This window comes from Gopherus flavomarginatus, chromosome 10, assembly GCF_025201925.1.
Source record: "Gopherus flavomarginatus isolate rGopFla2 chromosome 10, rGopFla2.mat.asm, whole genome shotgun sequence".
Taxonomy (NCBI): Eukaryota; Metazoa; Chordata; order Testudines; family Testudinidae; genus Gopherus; species Gopherus flavomarginatus.
The window spans coordinates 41,239,531-41,267,473 of record NC_066626.1 but is presented as its reverse complement, the minus strand read 5'-3'; the positions used below and the strand labels follow the sequence as shown (position 1 = coordinate 41,267,473).

The 27,943-nt window shown below is 40.8% G+C and overlaps 1 protein-coding gene and 1 pseudogene across 1 annotated transcript in view; one reads left to right on the top strand and one right to left on the bottom strand.

Moving 5' to 3' along the window:
- Positions 1 to 27,943, top strand: part of MAP3K20 (mitogen-activated protein kinase kinase kinase 20) — a 564,831-nt gene that overhangs the window by 184,970 nt on the left and 351,918 nt on the right. The window lies entirely within an intron of this gene.
- LOC127030193 (dynein axonemal heavy chain 11-like) overlaps positions 16,319 to 27,943 on the bottom strand; it is a 243,483-nt pseudogene continuing 231,858 nt past the window's right edge.

Sequence of the window (27,943 nt, the reverse complement as noted above, 5' to 3'; positions counted from 1 at the left end):
ATTTGGCAATTCACTTTGTTCTGTCTGCTATTACTTGGAACCACTTAAATCCTACTTTCTGTATTTAATAAAATCACTTTTTACTTATTAGTTAACCCAGAGTATGTATTAATACCTTGGGGGTGGGAGGAGCAAACATCTGTGCATATCTCTCTATCAGTGTTATAGAGGGCAAGCAATTTATGGGTTTACCCTGTATAAGCTTTATACAGGTTAAAATGGATTTATTTGGGGTTTAGATCCCATTGGGAGTTGGGCATTTGAATGTTAAAGACAGGAACATGTTTGTAAGCTGCTTTCAATTAAATCTGCAGCTTTGAGGCACATGGTTCAGACCCTGGGTCGGTGTTGGAGCAGACTGGCATGTCTGGCTCAACAAGACAGTGTGCTGGAGTCCCAAGCTGGCAGGGAAAGCAGGGGCAGAAGTAGTCTTGGCACATCAGTTGGCAGTTCCTAAGCGGGTTTCTGTGACCCAACCAGTCACAAATACATTAATCTGTCACTAATACTATACTTAGTGGTAGGGTTTTGTCACATAAACAAGCCTTTACACTTCTCCATTTTGCTGTGTGGAATGCAGGCAAACATAGAAACTGAAGCAGCAGAATATGACAGAAGAAGGTTTAGCAAAAGGCCATCTGGTTCAACATACCAGTCCTTCTTAAGGGGGTAAGTTAGGACTGCCAAAATACATTTACCAAAGGGCTGGATCAGAAGATGTGTGTGAGAGGTAGCTAGTTTTAGTTATTTGAAGCCATTAAGGTGCCAGTATAAACAATCTCTTTTCAGTTTTCCCTTGAATTTGGGCATATGTATGGTTACAACAGAAGCTGATCAAATTGGGATGTTAAGTAACAAGTGCGAACAATAACTGAAGGGAAGTGTCAACGTTTTCTTAAAGCAAAGGTGGGAAAAGGAGCCTACAGTAACTAGGCAGGGGCTACAGATCATTCAAACTGTGATAGTGTGACCAGTGCAGTATGGCAACTAGCCTGAAAGTCTTAGCCACTAAGGCAAAAAACAAGCTAGAATAATGACATTATCTCAGATATTCCCATAGATCCCCTGCCCATCTTGGCCTCTCTTCCCCACTGGCAACTCCTGCCTTGTGATAACCCAATCTGCTTTTTGCATGTAGTCGGTGGTGCTGAATTGCTGTTAAGTCATTGCATAAACGGTAGCATTACGCCAGACTAACTGGCCTTTCCCCAACCATGCAAATTATGGTTCAAGCTAAGGCTGCCTTGAATGTGCCCTTTAAAATCAGGGCACTTTGTTTATGCTCAGTGACCAACATGGCCGAAACAAGAGTTAGATTTTTTTCATTTTATTGTTTGAATGATCAGACACGATAACCAGATTTCTGTCCTGTCTGACGCCACCACACGCACACACAGAGCATTAGACACTCAGAATAGACCAGGATGCGCTGGTTGACTGGCCACTATATTTGTGGTATTTCTTTTACTTACCAAAGGCAGTAGGGGCACTGATGATAAACAAGATGCGCTGTATTAACTTGGTATTTGTTGCTTACTGCATAGTTGTTGGAGTGATAGTCTATTAGGATGGCTCAGCTGTTCATGGGTGGAGTCAAAGGTCAGGTTCCCATCTTCCTGTTGCCTAAGTTAGGCATGAACTAGGAGTAATATGGAGACAACACCTTATAAACCCTTCCCCCCCCCACTGGCTGATTCAGGAGTAATCCGTGTACCCTCTGCAGGGAGCTTCAGCCATGGTATGTTTATGCTGTGTCCATGCTTTTATAAAAAATGCTCCCCAGTTTGTAACAATACTTAGCACTTCTGTGGTGCCTTTCAGCTGAGGCTCTCTGTGTTTTAAAAGAACTAAAATGCTCACCCCATTGTGAGGTAGCCATGCATTGTTTGAGGCTCAGAGAAGTTAAGATATGACCTAAGTCACTTGAAGAACTGGGCAGAGAACTCCTAATGTCTCACTGCGGAGCCTATGCGCTAATCATCTACTTCTCATCTAATTTTCCTGAAACTCAGGACTATGCTCTTAACCGCGTTTCCTCATGTCTATACATAGTGTGTGTAATAAATATAGCATTGTTTCAATGGTCACAAGGTATTAGTTTCCAACTCCATTTAATCAGCTGGAAAGCAATCCTTTAACAATTGGGTGTAGATATGGCGATGAAAGAGAGAGAGAGAGAAATGTTTTTTTTACTATTGTCACGGCTACGGGATCTTGTCTCCTTCGGAGCTGTATAACTCTTGTGCGTGCCATTTACATGGATTCCTGACAGAATAGGATCCTAAAGCTACAACGTCCTTCATGCATAGCTGCCAATTCTCTACAAAGCTTACACCTCACAGGATTCAACAGTATTGGTTCTTCTGGGATCAATGAGAAATTCACCAGTCATCTCCACTAGCTCTGAATTACAGAGCAGAACCAGATCAAATACAGAAGAGTTCCCTCATTTATCCTGCCTCTGAAACACTTCAGAGTATGTGCTGCATTCATTTTGTGTAGGCGGGTTGGTGTCTAATCTATTCTGTGAACATATTTATAAAAGATTAACCTGTGCCTAGTATTCCTGAAAACTGATTTAGTTAAAATACATTTTATTCCACTTGGCTCAGCCATACATATCTTTTCATTTATCTTTGATATTAGTCATTTTCATTGGAGCATAATGCACTGTACATTATCAGTATTTCTTCTACGTATGACAGCTTTCTGCTAGCCAATACCATTCAGAAGATTGTATGCTCTGTGTCTAAGAATTTTAGCCTACAGTTAATGCATTCACTAATGGCTTGGACTATGATTCTTAACAAATAGCTGAACACCTGCGATTTCATAGAATGTTGTAACTTTAAAAGTATTTAGGAGCACCATGGAACCACAAGGTCATGCATCATGGCACCTGAAAAGCGCCCAGGTGCAACGCATGCAAGTACATATGCACATGCACATGCACTTGCATGTCTATACTCCTTGCACCTCCCATTTTATATATGATCCAGTAGGTGTGAATCTCCTGCAACTGTGAAAAACTTCATGTATGTTTTAAAAATATGTATTTAAGTGCAGATGATACTTGATTGATTTAGGGGAATGATTAAAAGGCAATGCATGTTTATAGCTTGGTTATCCTGAGGAGACAGGATCTGCTTGCCATCTACAAGTATTTGAAGAAGGGAGCAAACTTTGATTCTGGGGATTTAACTAGAAAGGTTGGGATGAAATTAAGAACGTATCAGTTTGGGTCGAGACAGACAACATTCACCACTGGTCAGGTTCATGAAATAGTCTCCCAAGGGAATTGTTGGAAAACCCATCACGTGAAAGATTTAAAATTACTAGACCTGTAAATTCAAGATGCCACCAGCAATGGCAGCCATGATCACCTAATTCTCTGCTTCTCTAACAAGCACGTTCTCGTACCCTTCATGAGTAGGAACAGTTTTAGTCAAAATTCCTAAAGACACAACCTCATCCTTCAAGTCCCTCCTGAAAACTCACTACCTCTTGAAGAAATTGTTAACATTTAGGCAGGTAGTGAGCTGTGGCTACTGCTCCCAACTAAGAATTGCAAGTATCCTATTTTTTATTACTCTATTTCCCCCCTCCTCACTCTGATCTGCTGGTTTATCTCATCGAGCTGTTACACCTTGTCTTTTAGATTGTAAGATCTTAGGGGGCTGTCATTTGCTGTATGTTTGCACAGCACCTATCACAATGGGGCCTGGCCTGGTTAAGTGTTACCACAATACAAATATTGAACACCATCATCCAGTGCTATAGTGGAGTTGAATTTGATTACCTTAATAGGCTGGTCCCATTTCTACTGATAGGCATTTGAAAAGCACACAATAGATTTCAACACTGTAGCCTATGGTCTCAGTTGCTGTAGTTTGTTGTTCAGGTGTGCCCTGCTTTTCAGCCTAAGATGGTACTGTTCATATTTAAGATTTTAAATTTGTGGATATTAGATTTCCACATGAGTTTCACTATGAACCCCATTGTTATTTCTCATTGCTCTGATTTGGAAACTTATCGAAGCTTTACAATATATTTATTTCTTTTTGTAATAATTGGCTCTTGTAAGCCATTGTACATGTGTTATCCATGCTTAGCATATAACTGCTCTGCATATATTGGAAAGGCAGGGTTTTTTGGAAAAACCTGGATTTGTTCTTCAGCATCTTATGCATTGTGGATCCAGACAACTGATGGTGTAATTGGTTGATTACTGATTATATGTTTCTTATGTCTGCACTTTGAGTTGGTGCATTTCATTCAAGTTCAGCCAGTTCTGCGTTCTGTTTTTTCCTTATTTATAACCCATTGGTCAGGCATCTTACAGTATTAATTTTTTTCACTATCAAAATATCTTATTTTGATATGATGTAACACAAAAGTCAGCATTTTTTCCCCAGAGCCCATCAAGCAATTTTTATAGTTCATTATCTTCCTCATGGGTTTAATGCCAACTCAGAAGCTTGAAAACGTGCCTTTTTTTGGCCAAGACAGTGATACTTTCACCATGGCACACATTGTATGGGTTTTTCTTGTTTTGAATGCTGCTGAACAATAAATCTCTCAATTTAACAGCAACCTCCTCACATTAAGTTCTTATATCAAAGTATCTTTTTTATTTCAGCAGAGGTCTGCAATTGAATTTGTTAATTAACTATTTCTGAGCAGACAGCAGTCAGAGCAAAAAACTGTATAGCTGTAGGGGCATCTAAAACAGGTTAATTTTTTTGTCTATTTCTAGCTGTATCATAGAGTCACACTTGTAGCCTCACTTTGGTGTGTCATGTACTAAAACTTGCAGAAGGGTGGGAGGGTTTTTTTAATCTGAAACTCTTTTAGTTGCCTTTCCAGCTACAGCTTCCACTCCCTTTTTTATGTAAGTAACATGTATGGTGCACTTTCACTGAATCCCAAATCAGTGCATGTTACAGTTTTTTAGCTGGCTTCACAGAAAAAAATATCTGTGCCTCAGGTGTTCTATGTAACTGATATTGTTGTAATGTTACCCTTCCACTTGATTGACAGGCATCTTCCTGAATGCGCAGTACATTTCATCCTGGACTGCTCCACGATTATCACCATTACACCATCCCTCACCCCCATTCTCCCGTTCTTGTAGTATTCCTCGCTTTTTTTTTAAACTAGGATTCCCTCTCAGAAGAGTAATACCTGTCGACTCTTTCACATCAGCAGCTGATTCTGTTATTCACTATAAAAATATTTAGAAGGCCTTTTCCTTTTAAGCATGTTGTTTTCCACTCTGGGAGGGAGGGAGTGTAAGTGAGACTCGCCGGGGCTCGACCCTCCCAGATGAGGAGGGGAGCCACACCGGCCTCGACTTGTCATCTGCGGGTCTCGGTTCTCGGGACTGTCACCCACCGCGCGGGTAGTCGGTCCCTGTGGATAGGACCGGGCAGTGGCACAGTCAATGGGGGCCAGGCCCTTGGTTCGGGCAGGCACCAACACACAGTTAATAGGAGCTCAGGCCGCCTGCTGCAAGGCTGAGCAACAATATACAGTCAGTTCGGGGCTCAGACCCTCTGCTGCGGGGCTGAGTAACAATACACAGTTATCCCAGCTCCGGCTCTTTGGTTCAGGGCGGGCTGGCAGGAGTGCGGGTTGCTCAGGCCCTTTGGGACAGGGCCGAACAGTGGCACGGGCAAAGGGGGCCCAGCCCTTGGTTCGGGCGGGGCACCACTTACACAGTTATAGCAGCTCTGGCCCTTTGGAGCAGGGCAGAGCAGTGGCAAAGTCAGAGGGGGCCCAGCCCTTTGTTCGGGCGGGGCACCAGACACAGTTATAACAGCTCTGGCCTCTTCGGCTGGGAAGAGGGGGAATCTGCCACCCGGTTACGGGTGGCAGGGGGAACGCAGGCCCACCCACTCCACTGCGTTCCAGCCCGTGGCCCTGGTAGCGGCCGTCACCGCTACCGGTGGTCAGTGGGGATCCTGACCGAAACACACTGCCATCGGCAAGGTTTGCTCTACAGCCTGACTGGCGTCAGGCTCCCCCGGGCTACTTCCTGTATCCCCCTCCGAGCCTACCTGGTTCGTGGGATCAGCTTCAGGGACGTCCCACCACATCGGCTCCTCACGGCCAGGGCTGGACGGCAGGTCCGGCAGCTCTTCTGGGAAGTCCGGCCAGGACAGTTCCGGGGGGTCCTCAGGGCCGCAACAGAGGCGGGGCGGCTCCGGCAGCTCCTCGTCGTAGCGGGCGCGGGGCGGCTCCGGCAGCTCCTCGTCGTAGCGGGCGCGGGGCGGCTCCGGCAGCTCCTCGTCGTAGCGGGCGCGGGGCGGCTCCGGCAGCTCCTCGTCGTAGCGGGCGCGGGGCGGCTCCGGCAGCTCCTCGTCGTAGCGGGGAGGTTCTGGCCAGTCTGAACACCGGCCTGCGGCCTCAGCAGCTTCCCAGTCAGGAGCTCCTGCGGACAGGTCTGCTCCTGACGGTGGCTGGGCTCCAACTGAGGGCTGAGGGCCGGCTTTTATTCTTCCGGGTCGCCGCTTGACCCTCTGGGGGGCGGGACTTCTGCTTAGAGGCCCCACCCCAGGGATGATTGACGGGGCTTGACCCTCCCTGATGAGGAGGGGAGCCACACCGCCTCGTTACAGGGAGACAGTGCATTCATGGGATATGTTTTCCTGTGCCTGCCTCTGCTTATCTTGTATAGCACTGTCACATTTTCCAAGGTGCAGTCTTCTGGATTTTGCAGCATCCTTTGTAGAATTTTGCTGTATTTGTTGAAAGCCAGGGTGGGAGGGCATGTGAGATCAGCTTTTTTTCAAATGGATCTTATAGATTTCTCTGAACTGCTGTGACCTGTGAATCAAAGCATCAGTACATTTCTTCCTTTTATGCCACTTATCATCTAAGTTTCAACCACCATCTTTCCATCACAGGTCTCTTCTCTTCTTGGGAGCCATTCAATGTTGCTTCATAATAGATCACTATTAGGTAATGCGAGGCACACCTTCCACCCGAGGGGCAGGCATGCTGTCTCTAGCCCATGGGTCACAGGAAGTGACTACTGGTGGAAGGGCAAGAGAGTAAAACACTAGCCCTGGGCTACAAGGCTAGCTCTTGTAAAAAAGCATTTGACAGGATTTGCATTAGTTTCAGACAGCTGTAAAAAAGATCCTGAGAGATCATACAGATAATACAGTTACTAGGTAGTCTGACATTTATCTCCTTAATTTAATCACTCATACTTGCTGTTTCTATGACATTTGCTGAGCCCATGAAGCTTAAACTGTGCATTTATTCATATTTTTGCCCTTCAACTCCTTATCCCACCTCACCCCACTTTGAAACAGCATCTGTTTAAAAAAAGCAAAGGGTTTTATCTGGTGTCTCATCTGGTGACATGTCAGGCAGGGATACAGGAGAGGCAGATTTTAAAATCAGGATGAGTGAGGCATCATCTTACCTTGCAATGTGTGTGCCAGAGAGAGGCTATCCTCCACTGATAGCAATAATACAAATTATTACAGAAAGGATTTTTCACATGCAACAGTCAATCAGGTTTTATTTGCAGGCTCTAACAGTGGGCTACTGGTCTCCCTCATCCATATGGGCTCTCTGACCAATGGATCAGTGCAGCTTATCATTCCTTTAGCCACATCCATGAGTATTCTATGGGCCATCCTCAACCCCACACCTCCTCTATGCTCAGTCAGAGAAAGCTGGCACAGAGCCCAGCTGTGTAGCACAGAGTCCCCCTTGCACTGCATTCTGCTTTTCAGTGATTTCACTGCACTTTGCACCTTATGCAAAGGACAATCCTTCATGTTAAATCCTAATACTTCTGTCAGATATGTTTTAAACAATCAGTGCGTACTTTCACCCTCCTCTCCAAACACGAATATTGTGTCTAGATTGACTTTTCCGTACATTTTTTTTAAAGAGCAGCTGTGTTGTCCTTCATGAGAACAGCTTGTGATTTACCATGACTGCTTTATTTCCCCATGGCAATGCTTACTGTCTTCAGGACAGTTGTCTATCAGAGGCTCCACAGTGCTCCAGTTTTCCATCAAGGGAAGCTAAAGTCCCATGATGCTCTGGTTGAACTACTCCAAAATCCACCTCTGGTGCTTCATGATTTCCCTCCTCTGATCAACAAAATGTCCTCCTTCCCTTTTCCTCTTCCAGGGGTCTGAAATGGCCTCAGATGAACTCATCTGGTTTGGACTTGTTTTGCTTTTTGACACTCTCTACTGCTATGCCTGCCAGTTCCTGGCAGAGCTTTGCTGTCCCTTGGGTGGCTCTACAGAGATGGCATAGTGTAGACTGGTAGAGATGAGCCCCCACCCCAGGATGGCATCAGTACAAGATGAGAGAACCCAGAACTCCTTGGGTGGCTTCTAGTGGTTCCACTAGTTGGTGGCAGTGGAAGCTGGCTGAGCTTCATTCTCCCCTTCTGTCTGCTCATGGGAGTGTTTCAGAGGTATTTAACCAGATGCTTTTATCAACAAATAACAACTGATCATCAGTGAATTTTTTTCTTCTCCTCACTTTCATTCCTTTGTGCAATAAGATACCCAAGACTGATGCTAGACTAATGTATATTTCTGGAAATGATGCCCCATTAATGCTACCCATCACAACGGCAGAACTGGGTGGGTCAGCGCTGTCTGCCTGCTCTGAAACATCTCCTCCAAGTTTCTTTGCCCTTAATGCAAAATGCCGTGCAACGGTTACCACTGGAGTCTGACCCTTTCTCCTCCATGTACCCAACAAGGTATTTATTATCTATTATGTATCATGACCCAAACAAAAGACCTGAGCCCAAGTTTAGTCTTTCAGGTGGTAGATACTACATGTTACAGCTCTCTGCCCACTCACTTTGAAGAGCACTCACAGCTTGATTTGAAAAAAGAAAGAAAAGTGAGAATAAGAATATTACAGAAATTGTCCAATGTCTCCAACCAGAGCAAGACAAGTGCAAAATTTTCTTGCCTTTCACTGCTGTTAATATCATGCTACAAAAAGCTATTCTGAATTATGCATAGATGTAGGATATTTGCCGGAAAAAAAATCCAATCGTTTATATTCTGTTTTTCTGATGGGCAAGAGGCACCATCCAATCTGATTGACTGTTGGCATGTAACTTACTACTGAGCTAGACTGTATGTTGATGGATAAGCCAGTCTCATCCAAGTGTCAGGAAGATTATATGAAAAGGAAAAAAAAAAGAGCTGTCGGTAGTTGCTCCATCTCTGAGGAGATTGCCAACTCACCCTAACAAAAGAAAACATTAGTGTGCTATTTGCGTCTTACAAAGAGACTGTGATAAGATGACATGATAAATGATAGAGAGCTTTTTTCCCCCCAATAAAAACACATAAGGTAGCTAAATCATAAAGTGTAAGGAATATCTTAGCTCTTTGAATTGGGGCGAGCCATTTATTAAAAATAAAAAAGGTGAAATTGTCAGAAAAATAAGTGTCGTTTCTGTTTTTTCTGTATTTCTTAAATTAACTCAAATTACTTTATGTAGGGGAAATACATATGTATACACTGAATATCCTAAGAGCTGTCTCTTTCTGCGCCCACACAAAATTGCAAAGGAAAACAGGTTAGGAGCTTCACTGTTTGTTTGTATAAATGGCTATTTGAGTGCCCCAATTCTATAAGTATTAATTAAAAATAGGAATGTGTGTTTTTCTTGTTGTCAAATTTGGAGTCCACTTTCAACATTTGGCACTAATGATCATATCTTCAAAACCTAGTTGTAGAATTATGTGCATTTATCACAGCTTTGCACACAAAGACTTGATCATAAATGCAAACTGCTGCTTAGGCATCTAGAAAGCCAGTTAGATGCACAGATGTGATCTGAACGTGCATTAAGTCCAAACACAGCAGGTAGGTTACTGCATTGACATTTCTGTATCCAAGTATCAGGCTTCCCTTTGTGAACATTTGGCCCGAAATATTCAAGTTTAGTGAATGTCATCATCTGCACACTCTGGTCATCCACAATGAATAATAACTACAAATAAAGGAGAGAATTATATCACAAACCCCTACAGGTTAATTATAAACTATTGCTACAGTCTTACTTATGTTAGTATTCCTGGAGCACTTATTGAACATATGACCAGGTAGGACAGCACGTATCAACTTCATTTTAAACCTGAGTATGTTCTGAGGCTGAACCTTATCCAATGGCTAATGATTACCTTGTAATCATGGTCAAAGGCACACTCTAATCCATTTAAGTGTTCCAGCAGCTGTATAGATTGTGAACCATTCAATATTTTTGTCTCGGTGATCAGACCTCATGGTGGATTTGAGTGGGTCCATTTTTTCCCGCTCCCAGAGAATTCCCGAAGTGAGTATTGCCTTCTAGCCTAAGGGTTGCCTCATGGGTGCATTCCCAAAATAACCACCACAGCTGGCAACCCCTCTTGTTGGCAGTTGCAGCAGAGAGGCTGAAGGAATGAATGGGTATGGGGATGTAACTCCCCTCTCACCAGCTCCAAGCTCAGGCTGAGGCACAATGACAAGGCAATATTCAGAAGGTTGTACTGTCACGTCCTAAGCTGGGGATAAATGGAGGCTTTCAGTCTTCTGAGCAGCACTTTTAGTGATCATCCATTTCACACAATTTAAAAACCAAACAAGCCATTTAGAGTTGACAAACCACGTAATAATATTTTTTAAGGTCCATGCAATATGAGATGCCAGACTGCCTCCCAAAATGCAGACATCTACTATATGCATACACGGTCGAGTATTTACTTGGACTGGATCATCCCACAAGGCAGGTAAGCAAAGCACACATACCTCCAGAACTAAATCAAGTCCCTTAAGTAAATGCCTTATCTCATGTATTAGCATATTCATTCTCTCATATTCTTGAAAACAAATCAATATACATGGAGAGCATTCTGCTGTTTTGAGATAATGTCAGACATGTTATATTTTTCGGGAAGTTTCTCCTGTATATCATCTAGTATTCCTTTACCTTTATGTTTTTCATGGTAGAAGTTTCTTATGTATCCAGTTCTGTGAGCATTTGTAGAATTTAGGGGGCTATTTACATGCAGAGGAAGTTAAAAACATACATACATGCTTAACTTTATGCACTGAGTAGTTCCACTGATTCTTGTGGGACTAATCTCAGTGCATCACATTAAGTACACATCTACCTCAATATAATGCGACCCGATATAACACGAATTTGGATATAACGCGGTAAAGCAGTGCTCCGGGGCAGGGGGGCGCTGTGCACTCCAGTGGATCAAAGCAAGTTCGATATAACATGATTTCACCTATAACATGGTAAGATTTTTTGGCTCCCGAGGACAGCATTATATCAAGGTAGAGGTGTACATGCATAAATTGTAGCAGGAATCTTAGCAGGCCAACACCTAAACGTTAACTACCTGGGGAAAACTCCAGCATGACCTTTGGAAAATAAGACCCCTTAATGTGCATGCTTACATTGATTGGAAAGATTGTCTGAATGCAAAGAAGAAAGTCACAGCTTGAGTGTCTGACAACTGACTACTACTTTTGCGTCTTGCAGTCATGTTGTAGCTGTGTTGGTTTCAGGATATGACAGAGACAAAGTAGGTGAGATAAAATCTTTTATTGGCCCAAATTCTGTTGGTGGAAGGGACAAGCTTTCGAGCTTCACAGAGGTCCTCAGGTCACCACTTTGCTAACCACTCCATTATTGTGATACTAAATTGTACCCCTGGCGCGATCTGCCCCATTCACACAATTGTGTTTGTGTGTGGGATGGAGAATTGCAGCTGCTTTTGTAGCACCATCTCCCACTGTGTCTCTGCGCTTGGTGTGTCTGGGAATTGGCACGTAGGATGGAAGAAAACCAGCCTCACCAGAAATCTGTCCGGGAGTTCTTCCAGCTCCTCCTTAGAAGAGGGCAGGAGTATCAGGGGAGGCTACTAATAGGGGAAGCTGCAATATTTGAGAGAATCAGGCACTCCAGCATGAGAGTATGGAGGTACATCTGCATAGATATATTTGGCCTCCTCTGAATTCTCCACAGAACTTGAGGGCTTTGTCTTTAGGAATGGGAAGGGAGTGAAAACAAACCCTACTCTCCCTTCTCTGGATCGATTTGGAGGAAATGATGCAAGAACACGTCACAGGGTTTTCCTAGAGGAAGGCAAGTTTTGGGGTACAGTTCATGGAAAAATGGGATACTGCAGCTTGACAAAGGATTCTAAATAGCTGAGTCCTACTAAAGCATAATAAGACTCAAAAGGGATTGCTGTGTGATTCAAAACAGTGTTTAATGTATTCAGATTTCTTTCATGTATCACTTAGACTGTAGATCATTTCCTCGCATTACAAATTTCAAATCAAAGCTTTTTATAAAGCCATACAAAATAGCTTTTACTTGTGAAACCAAAGAGCCAACAGAAAAAACAAACAAGCGCTACACCATCTTGTGAAGAATTTGCAATCTGTTTTTACTAACCTTTTCTTCCACAGTCTGCGAGACTCCTTCCCCAGTAATCGAATCCTTGGATTGCAGTTCCAACAGCGTATGGAACAGTTTATCTGAAGTCACTGTCATGAATTCAATCTCTGCATTGGGGGGCAGACCACAGTGGATAGGGTCTTTCAGGAGGTAAATTTCATCAGTGTATTTATGACAAGGTTGATAATCCAGGAACACAAACCTAGCTTCCTGTAAAAAAAACAAAAAACAAACAAAACAAAAACAAACAAACAAAAAAACCACAAGTGACAATCCTTGCTAAACAGAAAAAGGAACCAGTTAGCTATAAATCAAATTATTCTGTTATGGAGTCATTGCTGAGAATGACACTACTTCTTAACAGTTTATGTCCATGAAAATTAATCAGATTTATTCCATATTTTAATTAGCTTCTTTATATCCCATACAAATACTGATGTTCAAAAGACAAAAACTACATGAATTTGCAAAAAAAATCAGGTTTTTCTTCAGTTAGCAAAAAACATAATGATAATTTTAATTTTAAAAATAGAGAGAACTATTTTAAAATAAAAATGTTATTTCTGCCAAATTACAAAGTGCTGCTTTCTGATGTAACATTATTGTTCCTTATGCCAATTTATTAAATAAAGCAATTTATAGTAGTATCTCTGAAAAATGCCATCCTTTCTTGAAATGAAAGTGAGTGATAGTATAAGGTTTGCAAAATAAAGAGGCACATTTTTTTCTTCAGATTATTACCAAAATACATGCATTGTCTATTTGACAATCAATACACTCCATAAAATAAAATGGAGCTATGGTATCATCATCATAATTTCTTTTCAAATGGTTTGCTGAGAGCCAGATTTTATCCTTTAGGGAACAGAATGGCAAAATTGTTTAATTCAATATCATATATTCATAATAAGCTGTAATTCTGCTGTATCTCAAAACTGCTACACAAATATTTTAGGCTCACTAGACATTTAAAACAACAGACAGGTGGGAGTACATTTATTTATTTACATTTGTACTGACTTAAAATTCAAAATGCTATTTGATGCTTTTGAAGTATTACTGTGGGATGCTAAATTACTACTGAAATCTTACAGTTTTGTGATACCTTTCAACCTGCCAAGATACATAATGATGGTGGTGATGACGATGATGATAACAACAATAGCAGTAGTGCAGGATCCTTAAAATAATGTGGGGCTCATTTCTGAAAGATAAATACCATTTTCTCTAACTTCAGTTCTGTGATTCAGCATTTGTGATGCAAGTAATCTGCAATAATTAAAGTAAAATAACCCCAGGTTTGTGTAGGATGGAGATACATTTGAATCTAAAATGAGGCACCCTCCCTTATAATGAAGGACATGCTAGCAGCGTGCAGTGCCATGATGCAAGGCTTCCTCTAGAGAAACTGCAAAAAAGTTCATCTTCAGAAATGACACTATACTGAAAAAATGAACAATTATTCCAGATGTGCCTCCTGCCGGGGCTCGAGTTTTTTCAGTGCCTCACCAGATCTGTTTGGAAAAGAGTTTCCCACTGTTTCTTTGAGAGAGAATGCACCATGCTAGTAGGACCAGAGAAAGCTGAATGACCCCAGATTCATGGCAACCCCAACTGCAAATATGAGTAGCTCCTTGAAAGGAGTCACAGCTTTCCTCCCTGCAGCCCCTCTATATTCTACTCTCTTTTTAAAAATTCTTGTTTCTTTTTACTGCATTCTTCCTTGGCTTTCTTTTAATCCTTTTCTGCTCTTGTTCTTTTGTTCTTGTTCTTGCACTCAGAGCAGGTTACATACTGCTCAGGGTGGGTAGGGAATGTATACTACAGGCTCTGTGGGTGTGTTCTCTCATAGCTGAGCTGAGTGGTGCATGGGACGGGAGAAAGGAAGTGGGCTTGAGCCAGTGAGCTGCTGCCTTGGCCTGCAGCTGTACACCTCTGGGGCCCGATTCTCCACTACCTCCCACTTTGTGTAGCTATTTACATATGTACACGGTGTGTATAAAACACTACCAATCTGATCTGGAAGTGTGGTATACCCATTTCGCACAGGTGGTTTGTGGAGGAGGGGAGAGAGAAAAAATAGATATAAAAGGAATATGTGTGGTGGCAAATATACTGTTTCATGGGGTAAAGGATGAGGGAATCACAATAGACGATTAGTGTTCCTCTATGTCAAAAGGGTTCCCAAAGAAAAGGGTTGGGAACCATTAGTTTACAGCAATCAAAATGATCCTGATTTTGTATCCCACAACTCCCATTGACTTCAGTGCAGAATCTTGTCTGTTTAAACAATAGTAATAATTGTGCACAAATGAACTTCCTTGTACAGCATGAAGTAAAAGGGCTTTTGCTGTCACTGCCTCCTACTATGTGATTTTAGAACTTGAGGGAATTCCATAAATATTATAACCTTCTCCATACTGCATCTGGTACTACATTAGCAGACATCTTGTATAGAAGGGAGATCAGAGACCACCAACAAAATCATCAGGGGATTGGACAGATAGACTTATGAGCTAAAATAGCTAAGTCCTTAATTGAACCCAGGATGGGTTCTACATGGGAAGAAAGGGAGGAGTACATTTAAGGATGTCTAGGTGGAGAAAAAATAATGTTGCTTAGAACCAAAATCCACTTTCAATAGAACTTTGTGCCAATGGATGGATGGATGCAAGGTTAGATCATCACTGAGGCATCTCCCCTGGCAAACCCTACAGATGTTCTGCTTTTACTCCAGTCCCATTAACTTCACTCAGATATAACCTCATGTTTCAGGGCTTAAACCATATCTAACCACACTGAGCGATCCTACTCTGAGGTTTGTTGTACCTTCCTGTGAAGCGTCTGGTTCCGGCCACTGTAGGATACAGGACAGTGAACTAGATAGACCATGGCTCTGATCAAGTCTGACAATTTCTAGATTCCTATGTCAGATGCTCATTACTATAAGACAGAAGGATATACACCGACTGCATTTTGATATCACATTATTCTTATGTGTGAATGATGTCTCTAAAATTTCAGCATATCTAGAGTTATTATACAATGAAGTTATCCATCTTAGTCAACTTAACCATATAATTTTTAAACATCAAAAAGTACTAAGTTATTAAAAGCTGATGTTACTGGTATTCTATTTTTACTTAGACAGCTGAGAATTTGAAAAGGAAGAACCCAAAGCATGATGAGTACAGACCATGTAACGTAGAACTGAATACACAACCTAAATTATGTCAGGGTGAGGTGAACTAGTCCGACAACAGTAATAAATGACCCAAACTTTTTTATAAAAAAGATGAACAAAATCTTTTCTGCAATTCCGAACAGTTCAGGTAACTTTCTTCACAAATTATCTTACATATTCATATGTCCCTTTAATTCTTGATTCCCAGCTAAGACTGAAAGCAGGAAGTTGATCTTTGCAGGGTAGTTCTGTCTTAACTGGAATCAGGAAGCATCAGAAACTTGCTTGAATAAATACGCGGCTTGAATCCAGTTTTGTTAACATAAGTGATTTGGGGCTAAACAGCCACACCCACATTCTTTTGGGGGATGTATCCTGATTTATCTATGAAAATTTACTAATTGAATTACAAGCAGCTAAGAAGTATCCTTATAAAAATAGTAATCAGCAGTCCAAAACATTGCAGAATTACTGTTGTAAGCTTTAGCCTTTTGGATCCTTACTATAAAATAATGTAACATTTTCTTTTTTATATAGAGAGGAGAAGATTCTGTTTTATTGTAAAATGAAACAATTTAAGGTAAATAATGTTATGAAAGGACATAATTTTAACTGCCGATGTAAAAATGGATGCAAGATCCAGGGGAATTAAAAGGTGAAATAGCACATTATGATCCAGCAGTGCCCTTATCACAAATAACACACGTTTAAGAAAAATTATATTCCTCAAAAGTGTTAAGTTTACATATAAAAATGTGCCAGCTTCCAGCAGGGGGAGCTCTAACTCTGGAAACACTTTTGTGGTCGCTGAAGCTTTTATTACCTGATTGGGTTGCATATACTCTTCCAACTATGTGCGACAAAGTCTTCTATCCTAGTCGTCTGTAATATGACCACCATACATAATCTAGCCAAACAAGTAACGGAGATCTTCCCAGGGTACCTACAACAAGAAAGGTATTTTTTAAGTGTAGGGTTTGATTCTAAAGGAAATGAAATAATTATTCAGCCAAAGAGCAGAGACTAGTTAGTGTGTCGGGATTGCTAGCCTCACTGAAGAAAGATTCAATTCTATATGCCAGTCAGGTTCAGAACAACAGTTGATGGGGCAGAAAATTTCCACTATTCTACTTGTCACACAAGAGAGGTCGCACAAAGTCATCCTTCGTAGAATGTGTTAATCATCTTTAAAATTCGTATTAAAAATAAAAACCCAGTGTTGCACATATAGGAAACAACAGGATTAGGATTAGGTACAGCACATTTATCAAAGTAGTCAGGGATAGCACATACTTACTTAAATGGGTTAAGGAAATGCAAAAATATCTGAGGATTTGCTTCCAGGTTGTTGTAGAGAACAGGGTCAGAAATTGTGAGGTCCCCACTGTTAAAAGGGTACTTTCTGTTCTAGCCCTGAGGTCTAAATTTCTGTCACTCATCCAGACAGGCATGACAGTGGCAAAGTGAAAAACGGAATCATCTTGAATTCCTGTTCACAGGTACACTGATCAAGCAGGTTCTGAAATATCAGAGATTTCACTTATTCAAGAGACTCTATAAATTTGAAAATTTCTGTGTGAAGATTTTGTACCTCCTATAATTATCAGTAACACTGCAGATGACTATAACTGACAGAAGTTAGTGACAAAAGTATCTTTACTATTTTTTGCAGCTTGTTTACTTTGTGCATTTGTCAGCACTTTGTGTCATTGTTTCCCCTGTACCATCCACTACCTATTTCCTTTCTTGCTATAAGACTCCTATAAACATCAACAGGGGAACAAAAAAGATGTTATAATTTCTAAAGGGTTTTTTAAGATGATTTTCACACCATACTATTTAAGATGTGAACTATCAGAAAATAGATTTTTTTTTTTGTTATTAGGAAATTTCTCAAAAAATTAAAGTTAATGGTCTCCCTTTAATGTGAATATTCATGTTAAAGAGCCAACTGATTTCTACGACTGTCTGTGCAACGTTGCTTGCAATTATTAATTGTATCAGTGTTTGTATATCTTTTAAATATCAATACTAGTATTTTAATTAAAAATACATTCTAAAAATGGAAACAAGTTGAGAGAAAAATGAAGATGATCTAGTACAACCAAAGTGATGTTTCATATTACATGTATCAAAACACTTTGGACTAGATGCTTAGCCGGTGTAAATTGGCATAGCCCCATTGATTTCAATAAGGTTAATTGATGTACACAGCACACATCAGACACAGTAATAGTACAAAATACTCCAGTGGTACGGGGCACAAAAATTCATGTTCTCGCATCTGAATTAAAGAACAAAATGAAACCAGACCAAAATAATTTCTCATTTCTACACTGCAGTAATTATCTGTAATGTCTGCAAACTGTTTCCCATGCACACAGGAATATATTTAATCAGAAGCCATATTTCATGCTTCAGAATGAGAGGATCTAATTTCTTGTTTGATGTACAGTTATGCCGCTATAAGACAATTTTCTGAATGGATCTTTATGTAATGAAGTTTATTCTATTTTATTATCTCACAGCCTGCAGTAGCTGTCAGTGACTTTTCAATTTTAAATGACTTTACAAAGATAAATTTAATAAGCCTATTTTTGTATTTTATAACTCCTGTGATGTTTTACTTGCCTGGCCAAAATTATCCAGTGCAGCATAAAGATTAGCCAGCATTCCAGTGGGTGGCTCATTGGTTATTTTAATAGAGTTTTCCAAAATTTCCTTTGGAATGACATGATCTTTAGGAGAAGGAGCAGGTTCACCCGATAGTCTGGGTGACTTCCTTCACTGTTTCTCCAGGAATTCCTCTAATGTGTCAAGCCACTTTGCTACAAGATGAATTTTCTGGTCAAGGGGTTGGGGAAGTAGGAGAGCGAAATAGGCTTCCCAGTGAGCTATTGATTTGGAATATGAAACATTTTATTGATACAAGCAAATCCCAAGCGTGAGGAAGCAGTTTGATATAGCACAATATTTGAAAAAATCATGTGCATCTGTTTAGCACAATATGCTGCATAATGACAGCAATCTTCCCTGTTTGTATCTATTCATCTGATTATACAGAGTAACGATTCTTTTTGCTACACATTTATTTACCAAAGGATTTTTTTATGGATAATAAATTAGTAAATCAAATAGCATGTGTTTGGTAAAATACTTTAGTCAACTCCACACAAGGCAGATGCAGTTCACATTTTATGTGATATTCAATGACCCATTAACACTCATACCTCAGTATGAAGTTATGAGCTTCTCTTTCGGAAGAGACAAAGGAAGCTGGTAATCATTATTAGCGCTGTTTTATCTAGACATACATTATTTTGAAAAGCTTCCATTTTTAACCCTGCAACGTAGGACTGTTGTAATGAAGAGCTTTGACGTACTTGAAGTATAACCCAGTGGCCTTCTTTTGATGCTTTAACCATAGCTATTTCTGTAACCGCTTCCTGTCCTTGACCCAGAGGTACATTGTGAAGTTTTCTGGCGTCAGTGGTAAATTCAAGCTTGCTCCCTAAACAGAACAATATATTGTATCACTTCAACCCAAATAATTAATATCGTTCAAAGAATCACATACTATGCACAGAGCATTTAAATGGTACACATCATAGAAGTCACTAAACTGAGAACAAAACAAAACCAAAAACAATTAAAAAAACCCTCCAAAATATAGTTTCAATATATCAGATGGACTAATATGTTTTATTCCTTTTGTGCTTCTTACAATATAAAATTGCAGATACAATAAGAGGCAATCCAGAAGGAGAACAACCAACTAATTCCCACTAAAGAAATCACTACCTACTACATACATAAAATACAATTATAGCACAAAAAATGCACTTGCTGGTAATGTAATGTAAAGGCAAATATAAAAAACCTTCTGATTAAAATAATATGAACTGACTAGAGTATCTGTTAAGCAGCTGCACATCCTATGTACACACACAGTACAAGGAGTTAACTTGCAGTCATTACATTGAAATTGGGGGGCAGGGGGAGTCATGGCATAAGGAAGGGTGAGTTGAAATTAACTTATTTGTCTCTTACCAGTATAACTGGGCCAAATTCTTCTCATGCAAAACTATTGACTTGCACTCATCTAATCAAAACAAATGCTGGCCCTTTATTTTTTCACCAGAGAGCAACCAACAATGGCATTGTACGCTGTCTGAGTCAAGCACTACAATTGTCATAAAGGAGTATGTTTTCCAAATGTCATATATTTCACGAATTTACATGTGACGGTACTCAACAATAACGGACTTTCCTTATTTATTTCTCTAGAGGGATCAATTGTAATAGCATTAATTACAATGAATTCTTTTGGTATTAATGTGCATGAGTAGGGGTTCCACTCCAATTCAATAGCCAGTTTGTTAGTTGTAAGCATTCCCTTTTGTGCAACATTAACAGACATGTTTGGCATGGACTTACCTAATGATTCTATGACTTTCAATGGGTCAACTCCAGGAGACAGATGAAAACTAGCGGGACTGTTTTCTTAAAACTATTTTGCAAACTCAGATTTATGCCTCTCTACATATTTGGTTCCAAATTTCTCTTCAACAAAGTTCCTATAAATTAAGAGTTGCAAAATGATAAAGCTTCAGGGAAACCAACATTTAAAAGCTATAGAAAAACCATTTATACTACTACTATTTAATCATGACTCATATTTGGTAGAAATCCAAGAACACCACACTCTGGAGGCAAAAAAAAATCTGTCCCTCTAAGTGTTCAGGTTAGTAATCTAACCTAACACCATACGTCATCTGATCTGGTCTTCTGGCTCACGCCATAATCAGCTTCTAGCGGGAACATTTCATTTTCCATTCTTGTGAAAATTTCTTTTTCTTTGGACATTCTGATTCCGCCACTTTTTTTCCTTCATTTCGGGGAGCCTTCAAAATCTTTATCCAACCCACAAAATTCATCCCTAAAACGCATTGTCTAGAGATGGAAAAAACCCTAAGCACACTGATCACATTTGACTGTATCCATGTATATTTTTAACAGCAAAAAATCCCAAATTCTTTGCACAGATTTTGTTTTATTTAAAACGTTTGTGGGCTTCCTTGCAAGCCTACCCAGGTTCCTGAGTAATACTACACCTTAATTGTACTCCATACAGAGCTGGAGTGAAACTCCAGTAACCTATTTTAGCTGTGGTCAATATGAACTCTGAATAAGAAGTCAAGTTCCCAAGCATCGATTCCTTATTCATAAGTAAAAGCTGCAAGACAAAATGTTTACATAATTAAATGAACAATTCCCCAGGTAATGCCTACAGCTCTTTACATTTGTAAGAGCTTTGGATCCCATTCATGACCAAATCCCAAGTTCCAGAAGTTTTTTTAAACTTGCGGTCTATGGGTACCATAACATATTGATTTAAATATAGAAGTGTTCCCTACTGCAGCTGAATCAATTAACAGTAGATAAGTGGACAAAAGGTAGCAGTTGGATGAGTCCATTTGAATCAAACAAAAAACACCCTTGACCCTTCATACAAAATTTGAACCAAACCCAAACCTAAAGCTGTTTTCAAGTTCAAACCTTTAACTCTTTCTGTTAATTTTTTTGCTCCCGTCCGTGTGCCTTTTTTATATGGGCCCAGGGATAGAAACACTAAAATGTGGGGAGAAACGAAATTTTATGGCTCAGTCAAACCAAAGAGCACTGAAATGTTATATTACATTTCCAGAACTGAGAGGATTGGATAAGCAACCACATTTTTGGATGGTTATCAAATCTGAATCCGAACTATCTAAGATTAGCACATTGCCAGCTTTTGGCAACCACTTTTTAGAAATCAAAAGTAAGCATAAAACCACTATAGTATTTAACTGTCTTGTGCAAGGATATGTTGCTTGCCAACATTTGGAATTTACTGAGGAAGCATTTCAGCTAAGTGTTAGTAGCCACCACTGCCATCAGAGCAGCAAAAAATGTGACAAATAAATGACTGACTGCAATTGCCCCTTTCAAACAGAACAGGAATGTTTTTGGAGGGAGAGGGGAGGGTGGGAGCATCCTTGCCCCTGGTGGAGGTCATTATTCTCTGGAAACTGGTAAACCAACCCTGGCTCATGTAGATACTTGAGAATAGGAAATGTTTTGCCTTTGAAATGCACCAGATTACATGTAGCTTCAAAGAGCGTTCATGGGGAAGACACCCCCGGGACCACCTTACAAGGGTTTTATTTCTTGCCTGCAAATTAGTCAGTTCAAAACACTGCTTCCTCTCAGCTCAGCCCTCAAATCTAACACTGCAGGTGCCATTTGCAAAATGGGGGGTGAGAAAGAAAAGTGACTGTTTCAGAGAAGACAAAAATATTTCTCAAAAATGAAGCCAGGCACTGTAGAGGCAGGAATAAGATGCAGTTCAGCTGGCAAGTAATATGCTGACAGTCAGATGGGTTTTTGAGGCATTTCAGTAAATCCCTCTTTTTTCAACTTCAGCAGGGGTGCATTGAAACAGCTACAGTTTCCAAATGGCAGACAGACAATAGCATCTACATTATTTTTAAGACAGCACCCATGGCATTATGATGACTACACCTAAATCCATTTTAAAGTGGGGGGGGGGGTCAACAAATGTATTGAGCTCTTTGTGAAGTGCCTCACTGACATTTCCCAACTCCCTCAGCTTCCTCTCCCACCTCCCTTTTTTTTTGAGAAACCTGGTAAAATGCACTAAAGGATTTAAGGTTATCGTCTGTCTCTCTGTCTAACTTCTGACATATCTTTATGACAATAAAGAGTCACTGTCAACTGTAATAGGAGGGCAACACAATGAATCCTGGTAAGTCAGAGAGGGAGGTCATTTTTTTTTCAACTTCGCTGCCCTCTCACCCCTATTTCTTCCTCACATAACAGAAGTGCCATCTGTTCCTATCCCAAACATGCATGCATTTGATTTCCATTCAGTAATAGCTAACAGAAAAAGAGATTATCACGCAATCTAAAGCACTCATCAACATTAGTAATTTCTCCCATCCAATGTGTTTTGTTTGCACCTCCAAAGATTTAGAGACAAAATGGAGACAGACAAGTGCTTTCATTGCCTATAATTATTCCTCTCTCTGGTAGGGGACCATATATTCAAAGGTACAGAACATGGCTACAGTAAGGAAATATGAGGCTCTGGAGCGAGAAAGTTTGTGTGCTATAGCTTGCAGTCATATAGCAAGCAATAATACTTGGGTGCTGTGCTATCAAGATGCTGCATTAGAATACATCATTACCAAGTAACAATGTTGCATGATGCCATGTCACCTTGTAGTGATGCAAAAATCTGTATACCTTGCAGCTGGGGTGTCAACATTAATAATGTGGCTTCCAAAATCGACTCTGTACAAAAGTCATCCCAAGGTTCCATGTTTAGTGTAGCTCAATGACTTCAGCTCAAATCTGTGCAGTTTACAAGTAAAAAAAATTACAAGTTTTTTTTCCTAACTGCCGAGTCAGCAAACTCAACTTGGGATCTTAAAGTCAAGCTGGGTTCTTTCCTTCCTATCTTGTTACAAGTGCTAATGATTTTGTAGGCCAAAACCCACCTTCAGTTACACCTGGTGCCACCTCATGAAAGCAATAGCTCTACATTTGGACTTTAATTAATGGTTCAGCTGAGGCCAGTTTGTGGTTGTCCTGAAGTAGTGCTAAAAAGAAAAGAAAGAAATATGCATTTTGTTACCCAGACAAGTAGACATGACAAGATATATTCATGGAGCAGATCTGCTGAGACAGCTGGTGCCAATTTGACTTAATTACTTTTCAAATTAGAATGGCACTTTAAACCCAAATTTCTTAATGATCTAACCTCTGTCCCATCCCTCTTCCCTCACTTTCTGCCCCTCCCTCTCCACTCCTGATTCATAGATATTAAGGCCAGAAGGGGCCATTGTGGTCATCTAATCTGAATAATTCCTAGAGTAGATTTTTTGAAAAACATCCCATCTTGATTTTAAAATAGTCAGCAATAGACAATCCAGCACAAACCTTGGTGAACTGTTCCAATGGTTAATTATTCTCATGGTTAAATTATATGTCCCTCCCCTGTTTCTTTCCTTTCAGTCCCTGCCTCCTCTCACCTCACCCTCCTCCTGTTTTCGTCTTCCTCCTGCCTACTTCCTTAATTAAACCAGCTCTTATATGTCCAGGGCCTTTCCACACCACTGCAAGGTGGGAGCAGAGCTGGGAATGGGGCAGATCCTGGAGCACAGGAGATGTATGGGCAGCACTCCCACACTGTGGAACTAACTGGCATGGTAAGACAGTGGAATACAGCCAGGAAAATTTCTGAAAAGCAGCCTGTGTCATTGCAGGGGAACTCCAGGAAGCTATGCTTGTGCTTTGGAGTAGCTATTCTGTTCAGCTATTAATTAATCACAAGAATCAGAGGCTTTTTACAAAAGGTGGAGGTAGGGGGAAGCATCAGCTCAGCAGTGTTACATGGTTCAGCTGCAGGGGACCTCCCTATGCATGGCTACTAGCTGAGGTTTTGATGCAGGAGTTGTGGAGAGCCAATAGAGCCAAGATTATGTACCCATGGATCTACTAGAATAAGGAGAGAGTTAATCAGAGCAAAGGCTTGGGGCTGCAGTAGATGCTGCAGAGCAACTGCTGAGGGGGCTGGGAAGAATTTCTTGTGTCCTGTAAGGCTGCCTACTCCAAGCCCAGCTGCTCATGCTCAGGATGGTGGGCAATCTACAATGCAGCTGTACAAATCAAATATTGCATAAGCCGAGTCTGAAGCAGATCTGTCTGGCAAACCTCCTGATTTCTACATTATGTCAAAATACATGAGTCAACATTTCATTTTCCCAAATTTTCAGTAATTTAGTTGCCCTATTCTTGTCCTTTATATCCTACACCCGGATGACATTTTTGAACTATATTTTAGGAGCTTAATTTGATCAAATGATCTAAGGGAACTCCCAGTAGATACCTCTGATTTAATACTAAATGTATTATAATGGTTAGCATTTCTAACAATGAAGTTTTATTCTGTTCCAGTTAATTTTTAGGTAAAACATGCTTTATTTTTTACATGACTCAGGAACGCATGTTCCTTTTTTGCAGTTCAACTAGAAAGTAAAAAAATAAAATAAAATACAGAGCTCAAACTTGCAAAGGACTGAGCATTCTCAAAGTGAGCAGAGGGTGCTCAGCACCTTGCTGGATCAACCCCATAATACATCTCCCAATGTGATAGACTTAACAGTGACATGTAGGTGACCCGGAAGGAGTTGGGGTAAGACACAGCTAAAGGACTGATATTCGGATTTGGTAAATACTAGCAGTGTCTGAATAACTGCTTTCACGGCCTCTTTCCTCTTCTCCACATGGGGAACCCAGTGCTTAATTTGTATGAAAGAGGTTTGGCGCTCAAGCAATTAGGTGCTGGGGTTCAAGCAATATTTTTAACATTAAAAAACAACACAGCAAGCCAAGAAGTACCGGGGCTCAGCCCTGCCAAGCCCTGGCACAAATTAAGAACTGATTCAACCTCCTCTTTCCCCACAACACATGTTCAACAAGCCAAACCAACCCCTCTCCTAAATATGCCACCTTCCTGCAGGACATGACAGCTAGCATCCCAATAGGCCCTCGGCCCTTCTCCTCTGTCCCCATTTTTTTTTCCAAAAAGGAACTTGTAGTGAGGGGTGCTAAGGCCTGTGCCCATCATACAACCCTCTCCATGAACCCAAGAGAGCAATGTCTGGGTTGAGAAGCAAAGACATAACAGAGAAATTTCCAGCCGTGCGAGGGGAAAAAAAAGCATTTTATACCAAATCAGAAAACATTACAGAATACTCTTCCCTTGCCTCATAAGAACAGCCGTTTGGGTCAGCCCAAAGGTAAGTCTAGCCCAGTATCCTGTCTTCTGACAGTGGCCAATGTCAGGTGCTTCAGAGGGAATGAACAGAACAGGAAAGCATCAAGAATTCCATTCCCCGGTTTCTTGCAAACATAGGCCAGGGACACCATCCCTGCCCATCCTGGCTAATAGTCAGTGATGAACCTATCCTCCATTAATATATCTAGTTCTTTTTTTAACCCTGTTATGGTCTTGGCCTTCACAATATCCTCTGGCAAGGAGTTCCACAGGCTGGCTGTGCATTGTATGAAGAAATGCTTCCTTTCGTTTGCTTTAAACCTGCCACCTAATTTCATTAATTTCATTTGGTGACCTCTAGTTCTTGTGTTATGAGAGGGAGTACCTTTAAATAATACTTCCTTAATTACTTTCTCCTCCCGCACTGGGTTCTGTGTGTGTGAAGACCATGCCATCCTTGGGTGACCTAGTATAGAATTTCAGAAATGAATCCAGCTCCCACATTTTGTTCCCAGGATGGCTAGTGGGAAAAATCAACTCTCTTCACTGGGATAACTTTCCAGGGATGATATTGTTTTTGTGTCCTTAAGAAAGCAACTTTGTGTGGCTGGGAGTACTGTGGAAATTGCACACTCAGCCCCAGGGAGCATCTCAGACTCAGAGTGACACTGATGGACCAAAGGCCAACTCTCCAGAGGCCCAGTAGAGCTGTCCTTCCCCATAAGCAGCTCAAGCACCAGTATAGAGTCCTAGTAAATGTACAAACCAGTTCAATCTCTCCCTCCCTCAGTGGGAAGAGAGGAGGAGGAGATAGCTCTATGGCAGAATCTCTCCTCACACGCAGCAGATCAGGACCTGCACATCTTAAGGTTAGTTCTTCATAGATAATAACTTATGGAGCAAAGTGTTGTGGGGGAAAGAGATCATGGACTAAGCAAGCAACATACAAAGGTGTGTCCATAACAGACGTACCATACCTGGAAAGCTAACTGGGCTGTAAAGGTAAGCTTGTCTCTTTCAAACAGACCACGACTGATGTAAATGAAATTGGAGTATGTCACACACTTGGTCAGGTTGTTTATGCACTCCCACCCATTGTCAGAGGGTTCTGCCTGCTGCACTGCTTTGTGAAATACAACATAAAAAGCCTGTGACAGAAGGGAGACAAGGGTCTAAGCCAATGGTAACACTAGATTAAAACAGCAGCATACAAACATATTGATCTCTTCCTGAATAGTAACCTTGAGTGAGGACTGATATATTGGATTGATTTTATTCAGCTTTTCCATGAGAAAATAGAGTTAGGAAGCTCTTGCCACTACTGACTGATAATGCTCATGAGCCTCATTGATCTTTACTTTGTTGACTTTTGCTTCCAAAACCTGCAATATACCAGAGATACAGAAACTGGGAGTGAAGAGCTGGACCTGGCCTGAACAAGACTGACAGGATTCAGTGAGCAGCCCTGTGACAGAGGCCTTGGGAGAAGCCAGAGGGTTTGAAAATGATGGAGGTAGCAACAACTTTTGGGTCTGGTTCTGGAAGGTTCTGAGAGCCTTAGATTCTGCAAGGTTCGAGATGTGACGTACTCTCAACTCCCATTACAGTCAATGAGAGCTGAGGACCCAGCAGGAGGTGCTCACCCTTTGAAGGATCAGGCCTTTGAGGAAGACACAAGATTAAGAATAACATGAACTTCTTTTCCCTGCTTCAGTTACTTTTCAAATCATTTTAGGGCATTAGAAATTCAAAGGGCCGCATCCTAAAATTGTTTTACATGCAGCACTCCCAATAAGGCAATGGAGTTTTGAGTACAGACATTGCAGGATTGAGTCGCAAATATTTAATTTCAACCCATTTGTTTCTCACTGCTCAAACATTTTAAAAGAAAGAAAGAAAATAAATCAGTGATGACTTTCCCTCAATGGGTTTTGTGAACTGAGAATAGAGAGAAGACACAGAAAGTATCCAGCTTCTATATATGCTCATAGCAAATGCAGCTGCTTGTAACGTGCTAGAACATCTGCAGGAACATGACATTCATGCAGAATCACACACATTAGAATATAGCTTTATAAAGAGAATAGTTTAGTTATGAAAGCATCATAAATCTATTTTATAATAGCTTTGTCCACCACCTCCCCTTGCTCTCTTTACATAATTTTAACTGAAGAATACTGTCAAACTGGTCATAATGGGACAAATCCTCAAGTCCTTCATCATTTTTAACTCAGCCCTCAGTGGTTTGAATAATGTCATGGTAAAAAATGACTATGGATTTCAGGATTTGGCCCTTTTTGCATTAATAGCCACTCTGTAATTCTCTCTTTCCAGGAGAGGCATGAAGCTACCAAAAGAATAACAGGCGGAAGACATCACTGCCTATCTGAAATAGCTAACCTCATTCCAGGAAGAGCTGATCACATTTTATAAGAGGCACTGCTAGTCT